Raw genomic sequence first — 13609 nt, 5'->3', positions numbered from 1 at the left:
CTGAGAGTGGTGATAAGTAATTTTGAGAGTTCACCTGTTTATGGCACTTTATAGTTTACAAAATGCTTTCCTTACAAATAGCTCATGAAACATTTAAGAGTTTACATTGTATGTAGCAGGGGAACCAAGACATTGAACAACTAAAGATTCTTTTCAGTGGCTTGCTATTGCCTTGGGGATAAAATACAAGCTCCTCAACCTGACATTTAAAACTCTCCACAATTTGGTTCCCTGTGCCTTTCTAGACTTATTTCATGTTACTCCATCTTTGTGCACTCTTGTTTCAGCCAAACTGTGAGTTTCTGAACTCACCATTCCATCACCAGCCACCATGCTTATGCATAGACTGTCCCCTATGCCTGGAATGCACTCTCTTCACTTCCATCTCTGAATATCTTTTAGAACCCTTCCATCCTCCCTCCCTCCCTGCCCCCCTCTCATTCCCTCCCTCCCTTCATTTTTTTCCTTCCTTCCTTCTTTCCTTCCTTCCTTCCTTCCTTCCTTCCTTCCTTCCTTCCTTCCTTCCTTCCTTCCTTCCTTCCATCTTCCTGTTCCTAAGTGTAGTGGTATATCCATCGTCTAACCCTGCCTATCTCTTCTCTGACCTTGCCTCCCCATTTGTTAGTGTTCTCTTTCCCCTGAATATACTTTGTATTTGCATAAAATGTGGAAGCATTGTACTCTCCAGTGGAACATAAACTCTTTGAAGGTAGGGGCTATTTTTCGAATACACCCAATGCCTAAGACATTACCTCCACATAGTAAGCATCTAATTAATCTTTGTTGAAATGAATTGAACTGAAATGATGCAAGACAGCATATACTTAAAAGCAGAGTCTTAAATGCAACTTTATATATAGATTCATAGAATCATGGAATCTCATTGTTGGGGAACACTCATGGACTTGGTCCCATCCATGTGGAACTTGATCCTCAATAGATTTATGATATTATTGATGTGGGGTACTCCTTCTAGTGATGGAGATAATGGCCTGTCCTTGACTGTCTATCCTGTGAATCCCTTGTCCGTGTCTTCTGGTTAATCCACCACAGTGAGTATGCCCAACATCTCGGAGACTTTCCTGCAGTTCCCCTGACATTATATGGATGCTAGTCTACACTTGAATCCTTTAAAATTCTCTGTTGAATAACTATCCAGGCTGGTCTTGAAAATCTTTAGCCCAAAGGAGCCAATTCCACTTTTGGACAGCTCTAATTTTCTTAATTCAATACTCTAATGGGTCCTTGGCCTCCTCTATGTGAACACTCCTTCTAATGACAGATTGTTGAGCATGGTGGATGCAGCACTAGACATTAGTCTTGGCATAGTCAGGAAGATCTGGATTCCAGTCCCACCTAAGGCATTTACTAGCTGTGTTCTTGTTATTCAATCATGTCTGACTCTTCATGACCCTATAGACCATGCTATTCATGGGGTTTTCTAGATAAAGAAACTGGAGTGGTTTGCCATTTCCTTCTCCAAGTGGGTTAAGACATATGGAAGTTGAGTGATCCACCCAGGGTCACATAGCTAGTGTCTGAGCCTGGATTTGAACTCAGGTTTTCCTGACTTCAGGCCCATCTACTGAGCCACCAGCTGCCTCTTACTAACTGTGTGATCCTAGGCAAATCGCTTAACCTCTCTGTGACTTGTTTTTCTTCTCTGTAAAATGAAGGGACTAGACTAGATAGCCTCCAATGTCTCTTTCAGATCTAAATCTGTGATCATATCATCCTATGCCAATTTCAACACATCCATGCTGGCCCAACCTGTGCAGCTTAGATCCACGTCTTCCTGTAAGTTTGTCCCAGGTGATTCACTCAATACACTGGAGCCCTTTCTCTAGTTCTCGTGCCACCATGAGCTGTCCACTGATCAGCCTCAGGTGTGTTATGGACTGGCCCATATTTTTCCAGTGACACATTTCTCTGCTGACATCCTTCACCCTGACTTTCTTACTCATGCCCACTGTGTACTTCCACACTGCCTTTTAGTTGATCCTCAATTTCAATTCTTCAGAGATTCTAGTGTTCCCTGTCATGGACAAACACTGCAAATGGACCGAGAACTGGGTTCAGGACCCAACAGGAGCCCTCCTAGTCTACATAGCTGCAGATGGTAGTTACAGTAAGATGCTTGTTGAATGAATTAGTGGGATAGGGTTGCAGTGCCTCTGGGAAATCATAAAGTGCTTTTTAATGACCCCAAGTTTCTCCCTGAGACAAGGGCCTGTCTTTTTAAAGTTTTCCAATGATGCCCTGTGGCTGTAGATCATGGAATTTCCTTACAAAGTGACTAAATCAAACTTTCTGCACTTCATACAATTAGTTGAAATGGTGCAAATCTAAGCCTTCTTTCACATGACCAGTTGTTATAAGGATCATATGCTGTAGGTTATAGAAAGTGGTAGATGACCACTTAACAATCCTGGTTGCCCTCCTCTGAATGTATTCTAGCTTGCCAATATCTTCCTAAAATGTCCCCATTTTTAAAAAAGGAAAGAGGGTAGAGTCTTCAAACCTGGTCATCTAGGTTTACAACTTGGGCATCACCCTGAATTTCTCACTCTTCCTCACCCTCCATATCCAATCAGTCACCATCTTGATTCTACCTCTATAATATCTCTCACATCCATCCTCTTCTCTCCACTCACATGGCCACTGCTCCAGTTTAGGCTCTTATCGCCTCTCACCTGGAGTATCTCAGTAGTGCCTTAATGGGTCCCCCTACCTCAAGTCTCTTCCTTCTGTAGTCCCTCCTCCATGCAGCTGCACAAGTGATTTTCCTAAAGCACAAGTCTGACTGTGTCACTCCCCTGATCAATGAACTCCAGTGGTTCCTCCCTATCATCCCTAGGATTAAACATAGATTCCTTTGTTTGGCATTTAAAGGAAGGAAGCAAGCATTTACTGGGCGCCAGACATGGTGCTAAGTGGTCTACAAATATTATCTCATTTGATCTTCATAATAACCCTGGGAGGAGAAATTGAAGCAAACACAGGTTAAGTGACTTGACTGGGGTCACACAGCTAGTCTTATGCAGAGACCAGATTTGAACTCAGGTCTTTCTGACTCCAGGCCAAGTGTTCTATTCAATGTGCCACCTAAGTGCCCTTCATGACCCGGCTTCAACGTATCTTTCCAGCCTAATTATACATTACTTTCCTTCACCTATCCTCAAGTCTAGCAACTGGCCTGAGTGGGACTTCCTAACTCACCACATTCCACCTCCCAGCCTTTTTGCTTTGTCTAAGTTTTTCCCCTATGCCCATTCCTTACTTCCACTTCTTAGAATCCATAGCTTCCTTTAAAGCTTGACTCAAATACCACTTCCTACATTAGATCTTTCCTGATTCTCCCAGCTGCCAGTATCTCCCTTCTAAAATGATCATGGATTTATTCCATACACACACCCACACCCACCCACACCCACACCCACATATATATATAATTTTGTATACATTGTCTCCCCTGATAGAGTGCAAACTCCTTCAGGCCAAGGATTGTCTCATTTTGTCTTTGTATGCCCCGCATCTAGCACATCAGTGTCTAATAAATGATTGCTGGCTGAATATTTATTGGTAAGCTTGATTTTGTTTCCTGGAAAAATTCTAGACTTATTGTTAAGGAAATGGTTTGTAAGTACTTGGAAAAGTGTGGAGTGATTATCATGGGTTCAACAAGAATAAGTCATTTCCACTTGACCTCATTCCTATTTTTGGGTTGGATTGTTGTGTTGCCAAGTTCAGGGAATGCTACAGACATTGCATGCCTAGATTTTACATGGCATTTGACAGTCTTTCATGGTATACTTGTTTTCTTGATGGAGAGATGTTGGCTCCATGATAGCACAATTAAGTAGATTTGAAACTGATTGATCAACCAGACCCAAGGAGTGGTGATTAATACTAGGATATCAACCTGAATGGGGGGTCTCTATTGGATTGCTCCTGGGATCTGTCCTTGACTCTATTCTGTTCAATATTTTTGTCAATGACTTGGATGAAGGGGAGGGAAAAGGGTAGGATAGGAGAAGGAGTATTTTATAGCTCTAGGTCGAAGTCAGTGTTCCTGGGAACAATGGACCTTGAGATAAGGGCCCATCTTTATTAAGTACAGATAGTCTTCTGATGATGCCCTATGGCTGCAAATAGTGGGATTTCCATGTTGTTGTTATTCAGTCATGTCCAACTCTGTGACCCCATTTGGGATTTTCTTGGCAAAGATACTGCCGTGGTTTGCCATTTCCTTCTCCATCTCATTTTACAGATGAGGAAACTGAGGCAAACAGAGGTTAAGTGGCTTGCCCAGGGTCATCCAGCTAGGAAGTCTCTGAGGCTGAATTTGACCTCAGGTCTTCCTTGCTCCAATGCTTTTCCCACTGAGCCATCTTGCTGGGTTTTCTTACAAAGTGACCAAATCAAACTTTCTGCATCTTATACAATTACTCTGGGTAGAACCAGTCTAAACCCTCTTTCACATGACCAGTCCTTGAAGGCAGCTAATGTGTTCTTCTCCAGCAACTTGAACCAATTTTCGCAACAGTCATTCACATTTTTCACTCTTTAGGCAAAGAAGTGCATGTATTATAGTGGAAAGGGAACTGGGAGAACCACAAGAGTAATGGGTTCAAACACTATGACCATGACCAAATTACTTAGTGTCTCTGAGCCCCAGTTTTCTCATCCATGAAGTATGAATAATCAAAAAAATGTCTGTAGCATCTACCTACTAAGATGAAGCTTAATAGGGATAAATGTCCTATACTTGAGCTGTAAAAAATCAACTTCAAAAGTACAAGTATGAAAGAAGTATGGCAAGATAGCATTCTATGGGAAAAATCCAGTGGTTTTAGTGGACTTCAGAGTCAAGACGAGTCAACAGTGTGATACGGGAGCCAAAAAAAGTCAGTGCTGTCCTAATCCTCGGAAAGAGAGGTGCGGTATCCATTACTGGGGAGGTGAAGATCCTTTTGTCTTCTGCCCCAGTTGGCCCATATTTGAAGAATTGCATTTAGACCTGGACAGCACGTTTTTGGAAGATATTGAAAAAGACGACCGTGTCTTGGGGGGGGTGGCCAGGATTCTGAGGGAAGCAGAAGTCTTGTCATATGGGATCCACTGAAGGAACTGGGGATCCCGGATAAGAAAATAATATAGTGGACAGTCAAGTATCTGCAAGGTCATTGTGTAGTAAATAAATTAATTTTATTCTGCTTTGCCCCAAAATGGGAGAACAAGGAGCAACGGATGGAATGAGGGGCTTGGATGAGATTATCTCTAAGTTCCCATTTTAGTAAATTCTATGATTCTATGAATTATAAAGAGGTAGGTTTCTCTTTTAATACAAGGAAGGACTTCCTTACACTTTGGACCCAAAGTAGAATGGGCTGCCTCGGGAAATAGTGAGATTTCTGTCACTTGAATTCTTTAAGGGGATGACTATTTTGGGGGGCTGTCGGGGGACATAGAGGGAATTCTTATTCAGGTGTGGTTTGGATCTCTGATGTAATGGCAGCTATGTGGTGCCATTGCAGTGTCTAGAGTGCCCGTCTTAGAGTCAGGAAGACTCATTCATCTTCTTGAGTTCAAATCTGGCCTCAGACACGTACTAGCTGTGTGACCCTGGGCAAGTCGCTTAACCCTGTTTGCCTCAGTTCCTCATCTGTCAAATGAACTGGAGGAGGAAATGGCAAACCACTCCAACATCTTTACCAAGAAAACCCCAAATGGAGTCACAAAGAGTTGGACACAACTGAAAAAATGACTCAACAACAACAGCTCTGAAGTCCCTTCCAAGTCTGAGACTTTGCGATTCTATGATTGATTTTGCCAGTGTAGGCAGAGGGGCAGGGCTTTTCTCCTCTCAGATTGCCTTTCATCTATCTACAATTTTTATCTTGTAGGCACTTAGTTGTTTTCATGTGGCTTCCCCCATTAGAGTGTAAGTTCTATTACGGCAGGCTTTTTTTTGCCCTTCATTGTATTTTCATTGCTTAGCACAGTGCCTGGCACATAGTAAGTGCTTATAATGCTTGTCCACTGACTGATTTGGCCGTGGCTCTCTTTTGTTACTGGAAAAAGAAGAGGGAAACTCCAATATTTGGACACCAGCAGTGGGCAAGGAAAACAACCAACTGATAAAATGGATTTTTATTTGACTCTTGCTGCCTCGACCAGCTTTTCCACCTGAGAATCATCTCTCATCTCCTAGTCTGTCTCAGCAAAGGGCCATGAGTCACTGGGGCTTCTAAGTTTAAAACTAAACATGCCTCCTCCTGCTTTCCTGTTTTTCACATCCTGCTTTTGTTTCAGTAAAACAATCGTCCAGGTTGGTCCCGCCTGGCTCTTCTAAACTTAACCCTCTCAAGGAAACTCCCTGACAGCCCAAACAAAGCAACCCAGAGACCAGACGGTCTCTTGTAAGTAGGCAACCGTGGTTATCGGTCTTAAAAAAGAGTCCTCTGTTCTTGTTCGAGAGGATACTTAATTCAGAACACAGTGGCTTCGGCAGTCCTGAGTACGCCCTGGTGAACCAAAAGTAGGCCGAAAGTTTTCTAGTTAGAACACAGAGAGAAACTGGGAAGGAAGGCAAGAAAGAGGAAAAGTTGGGGAAGCAATATGGCGGAGAAGAGGAGGAGAGGAAGAAAGGAAAGAGGAGGTAGAAGAAATCTCAGTAACAATTCTTTAATTCCTTTTTATATTTTCTCTTATTATTCCACCTCATTTAATTCCGCATTATTCCAGAAGCGAATCATTGGATAGTGTTAGGCTTGGAGTCAGGAAGACCTGAGTTCAAATCTGGTCTTAGACACTTACTGGCTGTGTGACCCTAGCCTCTGTTTCATGACCCAAGTGAAGAATAGTACATGACTGAAATGCCTGAACAACAGAGCCTCTGTTTCTTCATCTGTATAATGGAGATAATGGTAGCACTTACTTCACAGGGTTATAGTAACGAACTAGAAAATACATGTAAAGCCTATTGCAAATAAAGTGCCAATTAAAAGTTAGCTTTTATTATTATTTCCCTTCCCTATGTAATAATAAGGGACAGCTAGGTGGCTCAGTGGATAGAGCCTGGGCCTGGGGTCAGGAAGATCTGAGTTCAAATCTGACCTCAGACACTGCCTAGCTGTAGGACCCTGGCCGAGTCACTTTAACCTCTGTTTGCCTTAACCCACTGGAGAAGGAAATGGTAAACTACTCCGGGATGTTTGCCAAGAAAACCCCACGGATAGTATGATCCATGATGTCACAGAGAGTTGGAATCTACTGAACAACAATACAGTAATAATTAATAATAATAATAATGATGATGATGATGATGATGATAGCTATCATTTGTATAGTATGTGCTATGTGCTAGACCCTGTGCTAAGCACTTTACACATATCTCATTTGATTCTCACCACAGCCCTGAGAGATAGGTACTATTACTAGCCTCCTTTTACAGTTGAGGAAACTGAGGTAAACACAGGTTAAGTGACTTGTCTAAGGTCATCCAGCTAGCAAGTATCTGAGGCTAGATTTTGAATTCAGGTCTTCCTGACTCCAGGCCCAGCTCCCCATCCACTGTGCTAACTATCACCATACCATCTTCGAGTTTGACTTCCTAGTGGATGGAGTGTTGGGCTTGGACCCAGGAGATCTGAATTTGATTCCTCCCCCCAGATACTTGATAGCTGTGTGATCATGGGCAGGTCACAGCCTCTGTTTTCTCTTCTGCAAAATGGCAGTAAGACCTTTGTGGCTCATTGCAAGGAAGGGATTCCACAAACTTTAAAGCTCTATTTTCAATTAATCATTATTATCAGTGACTTTTCATTTCACCCTGACCTAACCCATTCCCTCTTACTTAGTCCTATTCTGTCCCATCCTCCCCTGCTCTATTTCATTCTCTCTCATAGGACCAGAGGATTAAAAATTGAATGGGCCCCTTCAGCACTGTCCCCAGCCCAGGGCCCAGGGCGCTGCTCCTTCTCCCAGGGTGCTCTGAGCTCCACATCTTTTCCCCTGATCCCCGTCCCACCAGAACTGCTGTCCTTTCCAAGCCCTCCTCCTCGCTACCTCTCCTTTAGATAGGATTTTAGCACTGCAAGGGGCCTGGCGTCTCGTCTGTCTAACGCCACTAATCCGGCTTTCACCGGTATTCCACTTTAAGGCTTACAAAGCACATTCCTTCTGATACTCTGTGAGGTAGGCAGGACAAGGGTTATTTTACAGAGAGGGAGAGGAAGAGGTGATGACAGGCTGGTCATATGGTATGAACGTGGAGAGCCGGAGTCCCCTGCTGATACCCTTCTGATGTCAGGAGAAAGTGAGGAAGGTTTGCAGCACAGTGGGCGGAGCCCCTGTGGGCAGCTGTTAGGGGGGCAGGGGCTAGAGTCCCACAGGATGAGGAGGCATAGAATCGTGAGGGGTGGGGCGGGGGGAGGGGAGGGGAGACTCCTAAATCGATGAGTTCACAGATCCATTTGAGAGAGGAGAGAAATTGTAGATTTGAGACCCTCATTCACACTAAGGCTCACTGCCTGAGAAGAACTTAATACCCATTCCCACGGCCTCCATTTGGGCTTTCAAAAGAAGGTGCTATGTCAACCTGTATCGAATTGTTTGCCTTCTCAATAAGGGAAGGAGCGAGGGAGGGGGTGGAGAGTGGGAAAGAATTTTGGACCCCCAAAATTAAAAAAATAAATTTTAAAAATTCTTTTTACGTGGAATTGGGAAAAAATAAAATATTAAAATTTTTAAGAAGAGGGTGCCCAGGGAGGCGATGATCAGGATAGCTGACCTTTACATAGCTCTCTATAGCCTACAGAGTACTTCCCTCACAACAACCTTAGAGGGTAGTGATTTAGAATTACTGTTCCTATTTCCACAGATGAGGAAACTGAGGCTCTGACAAATGATAGTCACATAGCTAACGAGTAACAAGGCTCGGGCTTCTTGACAACAAATCCAATATGTTTTTATACTACTCCATGCCTCTTTGGTCCTACAGATGGAACCTCTAAGGATAGAATTTCAGACGTGTTAGTAACAGCTAATAATAAAATATTAACATTTATATTGTACTTACTACGTGCCAGACGTTATGCAAAGCCCTTTGTGTTAATTATTTCATTTAATCCTCACAACAACCTTAGGAGGTAGGTGCTGTTCTTAACCTCATTTTACAGAAGAAGAAACTGAACCAAACAGGTGAAGTGACTTGCTCAGGGTCACACAGCTGGAAAATGTCGGAGACTGGATTTGAACTCTGCTCTTCCTGACACCAGGGTGGGCTCTCTATCTGTTGTACCACATAACATTAGTAGATAGGTGGGAGGTATTATTTTCCTGAGCGCAGAGAGTGGGGTGCAATGGTCTTTTCACCTGTTTCCCACAATTTACCCCATGCACCTTACTGCATGTATATATTCTTGGCCCAAGGACATTAGCTCTCTGAAGGGTTTTGATTCATTTGTATCATCAGATGTTTGGACGATGGTGAAGCGAATCTCAGAGATTACAGATCTAGAGTCAAAGGGACCTGGGAATCCATCGAATGCAATCCACTCATGGCTCCTCAGATGAGGAAAATGGAGGCCCAGAGCAGTAAATGCACCCAGGTAGTAAAAGCCAGAGATGGGGCTTGATGGGTCTTCTGACCTCAGAGTCAATGCTCTTTGTCCTACTTTATGTTGTCTCCTCTTATGTGGGAGATGAGCAAACTGAAGCTCAGAAAGAGTAAGTCATTTGGCCAAAGCCATTCAGTGACCGTGACGAAGCTGGGACCAAAACCTAGGACTCCTGACACTCGGGCCACCAGTGTTCCACCATTTCACAGGGCTTTTACCTTCCTTTAAATGGCAAAGAGCTCCTCAGAAAACTTTAATTTTTCTCTGATTTTATATCTTCTTTTACCTTTTAAACACACACACACACACATACACACACACACACACACACAAACAACAACAACAAAAGCCACAGCCCATAGAAAAATGCCCCCGAATGACCAGAACTGCCCATTCATGCTCTGAGTATCTCCATTGTGGGCACATGACTGGTTGTCTCATTTCCTATTGTTGGGTCATACAGTTACAGATTCATAGACTGGTAGAGTTGGGAGAAACCATAGAGAACATTCAGTCCAACTTTTTCCTTCATTTTACAGATGAGGACCAGAGTGAGGAAGTGACTTTGCCATGACCACACAGTGAATTGGTGGTAGGGCTGGGATTCTGATTTAGACCCTTCCATGTCTGGCCCAGAGCTCTTGTCTTTACGTCATACTTTTCCCCCATTGAACTTGGTGAAAACTGGCTACAAGGCAGTTCCTGAGGAGGAAGCTATTACCTCCAGGTAATAGCCAAAAATCTTTCACTATGAGACAAACTTTGGGGACATTTGGTGCCCAAATCCCCTGTGGGAGTCCTGCAAGGCTGGCTGTGGGGAGGACTGGTCCTTAAGTGTCCAGGGCAGGTTGGGCACAGTCCTGAGGCTAGTCTATGTAGCAGGTGACTGGTCTGGGGCTTTTTATTTTTTAATTTTTTTGAGGGGGGAAGGCAGGGCAGTTGGGGTTAAATGACTTGCCCAAAGTCACACAGCTAGTAAGTGTGTCAAGTGTCTGAGTCTTTATTTGAACTCAGGTCCTCCTGACTCTAGGACTTTTTATCTTATTTCTCTTTTTGATTCCCCAAAGTATCTCTCACTACATTTAACTGGATCCTTTTGACTTCAAGGATGGAGAAAATTCCAAAGGAAGGACCTAGTCCACAGAACTGTAACTCAGTCTCATGACTTGGAAAATGAGTAGAAACCAGAAAGAATTTGGCAGAGACTGTTTTAGAGATGGTTTGGAGGGGATGGTCTCCTGTCTTGCCATGGATTCCTTTATTTCATCCTTCTAATTCAGTCTCTAAGCTATTAAGTGGATAAGCCAGACAGGGTGGGGGAGAGAGACTCAAAACAGTTTAGGATGGAAGAGGCAAAGAGACAGGATACTACTGCTTGGAAGCAGTCCAATAGCGTGGAAAAGAAAGTGGGCTGGCCATCAGCCTTGGGTTTGAGTCCTTTGTTTCCCGGGGGACCTTCTCTTCTAAAATGGGGGAAGTGTCCAAGACGGTCTCTGAGAGCCCTTCCTGCTATAAGGTTCCCTTTTAGGCCAGATCTTCTTTGTCTCTAATGTCACGGAAGCACAGATTTACAGCTAGAAAGGACCTCAGCGGTGACTTAGTCCAAGTCTCCTATTAGGCAGAGGAGGAAACTGAGTCAGAGCATCTAAATGAGTTACCTAAGGACACATAGAGCAAGTAACAGAGCTAAAATAAGAATCTAGATCTTCCAACTCCAAATCCAGGCTTCTTTCTCCACTGCACCCCTCTTATGTTCCTTTCCATTTCTGAAATTTTAAAGTTCTTCATAAGGAAAAGGCACTGGGGATTACACACTGGACAAGTCAATGATTCAATGACTTTATATATATAGGTGTATGTATATCTATATTATACCTATCTATGTGTACACACATAGATAGGTATAATATACCTATCTATGTACACACACACACACACAAACCCCCCCCCCCCACGTTCCAGATCTGTGATTTTATCTATGTTGGGAACTCTTGGTACAGAAATCCCCCTACAATGATTGAAAGAGCTTGGGGCACCGAGAGGGTATGTTATTTGCCTGTGGATGCACAGCTAGTATGGTCAATATGCGTTGGGGTAGCAATTGGCCTCATTTCTTCCTTACTTCCAAGGGTGGACCTCTATCTCCTATGCCTTGCTTCCCAAACATGCATATATGTATGTTTATATGTATACATTTTACTTTCCCTACTGGCCTAAAGCTCCTAATAAACTCTACCCCAATTTCCGTCAGTCCTCCCCTTTCCCCTGCATCAGGATACAGGAAATCAAGAAAGTTGTTTATCCCCCTAAGGGAGTAGTGGTCTCTTACCTTAGCTTTGACCCCGGAAATGGGGCTGAGTGTCCCTGGGTCCTTTGCTTTCTGCCCAACCTAGGAGAAAGGCTCAGTGGAGAACACACAGCCGCTTGGCTTCGGTGTCCCTGTCCTGAGTGGGTCACTGGGTGTGTGCAGCCTCCCTCCTCCCTCCAGCTTTTCCAGCTCAGCTTCCTACCCGGCATGGTTTCCTGTTATTGTTCCTCTGAGGGTCAGGCCTGGAGAGGAAAACTCCAGATACACGGAGGCTGCATTGTGAGGGGCACTGCTGCCCTGGACCTGCCCAAGGACTGCCCCTGGGATATTGTAAATCTGATTGCCTCTGTTGATTTTATGTCTGTCCTGTTAATTTTATACGGGTAAACAGCTTTGGGGCTGGGCCCCAGGCGGGTATTCTGGGACTCTGTTCAGAAATGCCTAGGTGGGTCACCCAGCATTCTGAAGGCATAGGGTCCCAACTGCTTTGGAGCAAAGCTGGAGTTTATCCAAATCCTCTAGAATAGGAGTGGGCCAAGGGTCAGAGTGTCCTGGGCTGTAGACTCATCGTGGGAGGCCAAGATCCTATAAGGTGTTTAGGTGAAGTGACTTGCTTGGTTCAAGTGTCAGTTGGAACTTGAATCCAGGTCTTTTAACTGTGAATTCAAGGCCCTTTCCACCGCATCCACCGAGTTCCATCTTTGTAATTGAATTATTTGGGTACTCTGCTCTAGATTTCTAATAAGAGGTCACAAGGTAGATTTAGGGTTTACAGGGCTTGGAATCAAGAGTCAATAGCTCAGTTTTCAATCGACTCTTCTGCCCTTAATGAAAATAATTTCCCTTCTCTAGGCTTAATTTCCCATATATGCAAAATGAGCTAGAAGCACAATGGGAGAGTGGCTAGAGCAGTAGCCCAGGAGCCAAGAGTTTTAGATTGTAATGTTGGCTCTGCCACCAATTGGGTTTGTGGCCTCAGGCAAATCACTGTCCCTGTCTGGGCCTCAGTTTCCCTCTTCTTTAAAATGAGGTGGTTGGGCTATATTATCTCTGAGATCCAGTTTTAAAAACTCTAAATATAACATAACACTTTTTTTTCTAAATTTTTTTTGCTTTGAATTTAATGAACACCAAAAAATTAAAGAGAACTTTTCCATATTGAAAGCAGAACAGAAGATTATACATGAAACTATGAATCTATTTTATACAGCTTACCTTTAAAAATGTATAAATTCAATGCTGCTTTCAAAGGCATCCCGATTGTTTCCTTCTCAACTCCATTTCTGTTTTTTTTTCTGTGAAATTTTAAATGCATTTCAAAGACTTTTCCTTTTCCTTCTTTTTGGAGGGGAATACTATTGCTAACTCCTTTCTTTTCCCCCATAACCTCCTTTCCTATCCCCAAGGCGAAAGCACAATATTTGTAACAAATAAGCAGAGTTAAACAACATAAATCCACACATTTGCCGTGTCCAGAAATGCATGCTTCATTCTGTTCTTGGCTTCGGGAGTTGGGCAGCATGCTTCATTAGCAGGCCTTTGGAGCTGTGGTTGGGTCATTGATTTAAGTTCTTAAGTCTTTCATTTTACGGTGCTGTTGCTGTTCTCCGGGTGACTTTTGGGGGATGGTTCTGAACTGCTGTCCAAAACGGCTGGATTAATTCACAACCCACAGGGC

At 43.5% G+C, this 13609-nt stretch overlaps 1 protein-coding gene across 1 annotated transcript in view; it reads right to left on the bottom strand.

The window, feature by feature from the left end:
* The window catches only part of CDH5 (cadherin 5), a 53118-nt gene extending 41028 nt beyond the window's left edge, over window positions 1-12090 (bottom strand). The window contains exon 1 of the mRNA XM_036750158.1: window positions 11953-12090. The gene's annotated coding sequence lies outside the window, so the exon portion shown is untranslated. The remainder of the gene's footprint in view (window positions 1-11952) is intronic.
* Window positions 12091-13609: the final 1519 nt, after the last annotated feature.

Source organism: Trichosurus vulpecula, chromosome 3 (genome assembly GCF_011100635.1).
Source record: "Trichosurus vulpecula isolate mTriVul1 chromosome 3, mTriVul1.pri, whole genome shotgun sequence".
Lineage (NCBI taxonomy): Eukaryota > Metazoa > Chordata > Mammalia > Diprotodontia > Phalangeridae > Trichosurus > Trichosurus vulpecula.
Note: the sequence above shows the minus strand (reverse complement) of the source record. Positions and strands in the feature narration are given on the sequence as shown.